We start from the raw sequence: 7,129 nt of genomic DNA on the forward strand, positions 1-7,129 counted from the left end.
CATTATCAAATTCACGTACAATTGTGGGCAAAGAAGTGAAAACACGTCCCATTGAATTTGCTTCATTCTCATTCCCTTAAGAGAATATGATAGCAGTATGTGATAAGTCTGAAAGAACACAAAATTATTACCATAAAGATATCAATGGATGTGGATGTGGCAATAGACGAAATTATAATCGTCATCATTGTAATAATGAGAATAATAAGGATTCTCAAAATAATCCTTCACTCTGTGAGAGTAATATTTGTCATCGATTTGACATGAGATTTTGTAAAGTACATATAGATGATTATGGTCCATTCATGATGTGAATGTGACAATATCTGATTTATGAATACATATTCATTCTTGAAAGAATATGAACATGCTAGTGGTAGTGAATATACCACACTCACCTCTAGAAGAAGGTTTGAGATGAAATAAGAAAATAATATCATTATTATGGCATAAATGGTCATTGGTCACATACTTATTGTACGCCAAAATATTTTGGCAATGTGATTATTAAAAGATAACGGTAATGCAAGAAACATATCATGCATATAATTTTGACCATAACCATAATGGTATAACTTTCTCTTTAAAATAGATATTCACCATATAGATATGATAAATATATGGTAGTACAAAATTAATTGAGAGCTCTTGTAGAGCCAATTATTACTATTTTGGAGGAACAAAATTGATTATCAATAAGGCATTATGTTGTAGTAAGTCTCAAAGAAACTTATTTAGTTTCTAAAGTATTCGCGAAAGCGATTGGTTATATTGAGACTATAAAGAAAGGAAAGATTTAATATCTTTTATTACTACAACTTGTAGGGGGTAATATATATGTGAAAATCTACCCGCTTTATTCTTCAATTTGTACTACACAAATAAAAGAATGTCACAATAAAGTAGAAGTTTATTGATATAAAAACCCATATCATAATAAACTTGGAGTTTATTCATAATTGCACACGTCATAGTGTAAACCTGAAGTTTATCAATATTGATAATTTATTCAATTGGCATAATTGGTTTAGTCATGTTAATTTAAGTATGATGTGCAAAAAATAAAATAAAAGAGAATTCACATGGGTAGATATTAAAGAACTAGAAAGTTCTTTACGAATTCTCTTATGTTGCTTGTTCTGATTAGTTAATAGACCAACTAAAATTGGGATTGAATCCCTTGAATTCTGAAATTTATCTAAGGTGAATATGGGCCCATTCACCTGCCATGTATACCACATAAGATGCATCTATGAGATGGTTACATGTGCGATTATTATTAACCCGCAACCTGGTATTTGTGAGGTAACTTGCTCAATAATTTAATTTAGAGCATAATTTTCAGATTTGTTTTTCAAGACAGTTCATCCTGATAAGTTGGTTTACATCACAGCTGGTTTAGCAAAATGATTTATTGAGTGCCTCCACTTAATAGTTAAACTATTGCTTATGAGAACAAAGTTATCTATATTAGTTTGATATACGTTATACACGAAAGTAAATTACATTCTTCCCTCACAAGTGGTTTAGGGTCAGGAACCAAATAATTTTATCTTATTATTATTGATGTACGGTGTATTGATTAACACCATAATGCACAAAGATGAGTTCCCAAAGTTGAGGAAGCAAGTTAGTTTTTCTAACATGAGGGGGAGACAGGATAAACAGTTGAGAAAAAGTTACGTGGAATGAATTATCATTTCTACATCTATATCCTCGAATAAGATAATATGAACTTGAAGTTTATAAAAAGACAATTCATCTGCAATATATTACAAAGCATGCAAGACGCATTTGTTGACCCAAAGAAAGTAACTATATTCTCACTGAAAATGCTCCTATTAGAATAAGTCCTAGAAGGACAAAGTCTATGGCACGTTTAAAGCATACAGACAAATCGGTTTTCAATAAATTTCTTGATAAAGAAGATGAGCAAATGATCAAAATGATCATGTTAAGGAGGCAAGTGATCTAGAAGATCATATAACATAATACTTCATAAAATCTCAAGAGAAGTTCAGGTACTTGAAAATATGAATGAAGAGGTCTCTATGTAATGTCTTTATGAAAAAATATTGAAACCGATATAAAACATTCATCGACGACACCTATCATAGCGCTAAGTATAGATGAGGATCTTAAGTCTGTCGAATACAGACACAAAAATATTGGCCGAATGAAAGAGACACAATTCGAATAGAATTGGTTTCATATGAAAGACATGTAGTTTTGGACATGCAGTTCAAACACTTGAAAGTATAAAGTCAATAGTGTGTGCAATCACTTTATCTATCTTATATGTCTAGCATGACATAAAAACTTGATATGCATCTAAAGTCTATTCATATGGCTTATATGACTATACTTATATGACAATCTTTGAAGGGTTTAAATTGCTTAAAGTATATACAATTCTTGGTCCTGAAGTACCACATCCTAAGTACAATTTGTGCACATATGCACCTTGCTATAACTATAAGTATGGTAATATGATAGTGGGAATCTTTATGAAAATATTGAAAAAGTCATTCCACGATATTATATGAAGATATTATATATATATATCAAGAATGATGTTCATTCAAGTTAATATGACTGATTTGTGTATCAAATCTCTACCAACGATATTTTGAAGATGGTGCACAAGATTGGAATGCGAAGGCTCAAGGATGTGAAATAATGCTCTCATCAGGGGGAGTTAATACGCGTTGTACTCTTTTTCCCTTACAAGATTTTGTTCCACTGGATTTTTCTTACAAGGTTTTTAACGAGGCAACCAAAAGATGTATTTCTAAACATGTTTACTCTTTTTCCTTCACTAGAATTTTTTTTCACTGGGTTTTATTTTAGTTAAGGTTTTAACGAGACACATTATCTATTGAATAAACATTCAAGGGGGGAGTGTTATAAATAATATTTTATTTATGGTGAATGTTTATATTTTAGAGAGATTTTAGGGTTGTTACTTGGTGGCTAAGTCACTTTTTCTCTATAAATAGAGAGGTTCTATTTCATTATAATTTATCCCAAATCAATAAAAAAATCTCCCCCCTACTTTTTTCTGCAATACTGTTCTTCTTCTTTTATTGTTTTATAACAAAACACTTAAAAAAAGTATTTTTGGCCTTGATAAGCTTGACCAAACCGGCTATAACACAAGGATGGCCAAAGATGACGTATAAATAAAAAAAAAACACCATATTTGGGAAACATCTTCCCAGCCTAATCTCACTGTCAGGACAAACGCCGTGAAATCCCAATAAAACGGAAAAGAAGTAGAGTAAAAAAATTCAGAGGAATCCAATGCTTGGACTGATACTCTGCAAAAAATTAATGTACGAAGCGGGTAAAAAAAATTTAGTAAGGAGATACATGATCAAACATGAAGAATTTTTTACAGAAGGTAATTGCTTCTCCTCAATTATTTATTCCTCTATCTTTGATTTCTTCTCCATTTCGGCTGCAATTGGAATTTGGAATTGAAGACCTTAAGGTTTCGGTTGAAACGCTAATGCATTTATCTGGGAAGTTTTTGCTTTAGTAAAAACAAACGGCCGCTCTATTAGGGAAAAGAAACGACGCTTACTAGAGAAACGGTTTAAAAAGATAAAACTTTGGAGGATTTTTCTCACCCTAAATGAGCGTTAATGTCTCTTCCAGAGGACTCTTGGCAATGATTTATTTATTTGGTTATCTTTTTGCCTTATTTTTTTCTTGCTCATTTGGTTTATTTTTTTCCGTATGACTTATATTATACATTTGTACATATTTTCCTTTTTGGTACAAAATTGTTTTACCTCTTTTATATCAATAAAATTTGCAAAAAGAAAATAGTTGACCGCGCGAAGCGCGAGTTAATTATCTAGTTATGAAATAAAAACCAAACAAAATACCACTTGATCAGGTTAAAGCTTAGCGACCGTTTATTTTTTGTTTGGTACTTGTGAATATTTAATAGGAGTACTGCTTAAGTAAACAACCTGCAAAGATTTTGTAAATTACCGTGTATGCTGGAATGAACCTTTTCTGTATCTTGCATAATAATTGTGACTTCGTTTGTAATTTATTACTTTCTGATATCAGGCACGAATCAAAATGCATCCAGAAAATTGTGGAATGTGTTATAGAAGCTGTGGAAGGTATATGGCTGGACTTATCTATTCTAAAAGACTTAAAGCCTTCAAATATACGAACAATTTACACTATTCAAGAACCTTAAGACATTATCTTTTCATGGATGTAAAGGAATGGTATCTCAACAAATTAATAGAGGAATTTTTTGCAGATAATTAATTGTGCGTCCCTATTGATTGATATGTGAATATTGACCAACTACAAGATGTTGCAGAGGAATGTCACTCACTAATTAATTTTGCTGGACTACTTCAGAATCAGCAGATCTGTACCTCATTGTGGCTTTACCTATTCAAGGTATTTACCCCTTCCTCTTTGTACCTTCATTCTTTCCTATAGCTATCTTTATATGTCCTTTATTTTCATACATTCAAGAGATAGAGATAGCGCTAGAAATAGTATCGCTATCTTGATAAATCCATTAGCATCAACATTTTTAAGGGGAATATGTAGTGGAGTAGTACATAATCTTTTTAAGAGATAGTATATGATCTTTACAGCCATTTCCATATTCTAGTCGCGTTACTCCTTAGTCCTTACTTACTAGAGATGGTTCAATCAACAATAGATAGATTCTTAAACCAATATGAACAATTTGACTTTGTGCAGCAGCAATGCGTTGTTAATAGTGATAATTTAAGCTTCATCTTCTTCTTCACCGACTCTTCCACCAGCAACTGCTACATCATCTCCACCAGCCGCATCTGTCCGAGAAGAGGATGTTCCTCTTCCCCAGTCCCCAGTTCATGAGAACTTTGGGCAAAATTACGCCGTCCCAGAAGACCCGCAAAGGAGGAGGAGTGTTACTCTATCGGTCTCTACCAAGTGCAATCTGTTGTCCCGGCCGGTGGAACTTGCTAACTATCCGGGCTTCAGAGAAAGATTGGGAAAAGATACAAGCTCTCTCGGGAGATTGCTTGTTGAATAATGCTATGCACAATGCCGCAGCGGTATACTCTTCATTTCCTTTGTTATCTATTCTATTTTTGATTTAGTAGTATTTTGAGTTTGCCTTTTTTTGTTTCGCAGGTCAATTTCCTTGCTTCCGAAGGCCTCAAAAGGTTGATTTGGGATATGGAGGAACTTAACTCCGAGCGGGATCAACTTTTGACCGAGAGGGACTAATTGTTGCTCGCCTCTCAAAACTGGAAGCCAAAGCTGCTGATGTTGTTGTGTTGGAGGCTCGTTTGTAGCAAAACGAGCAAGAAGTAGAGACCCTTAGCCAAGAGATCGCCCTGCTGAGGGTTCAATTTGAAGAGGCTAGGACCAAATGGGCTGAAATTCATAGTGCCATTCTTGCTACATCTGATCGCGAGGCTGCCTCCACTGAAAGATTAAATAATTTATAGGGAGCCTTGAACTCCAAAACTGAAGAGCTTGCTGTTGCCGGGGTGAAATATGCCCAATTGGAAGAGAAGTATAAGAGGACCATTGAGCATAATAGACTTTTCAGCTCTACTGTCCGTGATCTCGATGTTAGCCTCCGGTCCGTTAGATCTACACGGAAAAATCTTTCTGCCGAGGTTGACCAACTTAAAAAAGAACTCAAGCGCCGATCGACTTCCCTCGTTGTTGAAAAAATACATGTTATGTACAACATGAGGAGAAAAACCTTGGAAGAGGCTAAAGCGGGTGTCATTGACTTTGATGCTGAAATCGCTAAAGCCCGTGAGCTGGAGTCAACTGCTAAAATGGGTCTTCCGGCCAGGCCTGATTCCTCTGGTTCTTCTGGTTCCGGTTTCGAATTCTCGGGAACTGAAGAGGAGCCGGAAGGCGAAGATGTTGAAGGCCAAAATGATGAAGGCCAAGATATTGTGCCGGCGGCGAATCTACCCACTTCTCCTGGGGGCGCGGATGCTTCTCTTCCTCCGGGTTCCGGAGATGCAGCAACTTAGCTTTTCATTTCTTTTCCCAACTTTTGTACTTGTGCCATTTTGGCACATTTATTATAAATAAAAACACCTTTTGCTCAAGTATTATATGAGTTTTTCTGTGTTCTTGTGTTTGAATATTTATGCAAGTTTAATCTTTGCATCCTTTCTCGTTTAAGTGTTTTGTGTAAGTTTTATTGTTTGCGTCTGATTATGTAATGCTTTGGGTGTATTTTCCCTCAAAAACATTTGGATTTCGGGCACAAGTGCTTTCGAAATAAATCCTTTATCGTGAGAATTTTCATAAGAGAGGGCCCTCTTATGTTTACGGTGCTCTTGAAGAGGACGTCTCCTATTTATTATGGCACTAGTATTTGAAGTGCTTGTTTAACTTTCAAATGACAAAATCAATTCATCGTTCAGACAAGAAAAAAGATAGAAATAAAAGGATCTTACTTTATTCCTTCCATTTCCAAAAAGTACATAAGCATTCGTTATGCTAAAGGAAATTGCCATTTCTTGTGGCTAACTTGTACAACTTATTTCTACGGGGCTTGCCACACAGTTTCCGATCTCGATGACATAACTATTCTTTCCCCTTCTCCCCCAGTGTTCGAATGCGAAGAATGCGAATTGGAACACTGGAAGTTTAACACCTTCGAGGATTCTACAAATGAATTGCTAGATACTCTTCAGTTCGGTAACAAACATCACTTCCCCTTAGGAATTTATGTTGTCGAGCCAAAGACTATCTAACAATCCCGTAGTGGCTTACACTTGTGAACGGTTGGGTAATCCTTGTTCGATAGCAAACTTAACTTCCCAGTGGGAACTTTGCTACCGAGCAAAATATTATCTAACTGCCCCGGAGTGGTTCTTCGCTTGTGTGCCTTGTTATTAAAAGGTATTATTGCTGCTGTTGAAACCTTCTTCGTACTATGCATTCCGTTGTGCCTCGTTAAACACCTTACCAGAAAAATCTAATTGGAACAAAAACTGGACTAAGGGAAAAAGAGTGCAGCACATACTTTCAGTATAGGTGATTTTCATCAGCAATAGTATCTCTTGAGATGCGCCACGTTCCAGTTGCTTGGCAACTTTTCTCCATTTTGATTCTCCAACTC

Source organism: Nicotiana tabacum, chromosome 13, assembly GCF_000715075.1.
Source record: "Nicotiana tabacum cultivar K326 chromosome 13, ASM71507v2, whole genome shotgun sequence".
Lineage (NCBI taxonomy): Eukaryota > Viridiplantae > Streptophyta > Magnoliopsida > Solanales > Solanaceae > Nicotiana > Nicotiana tabacum.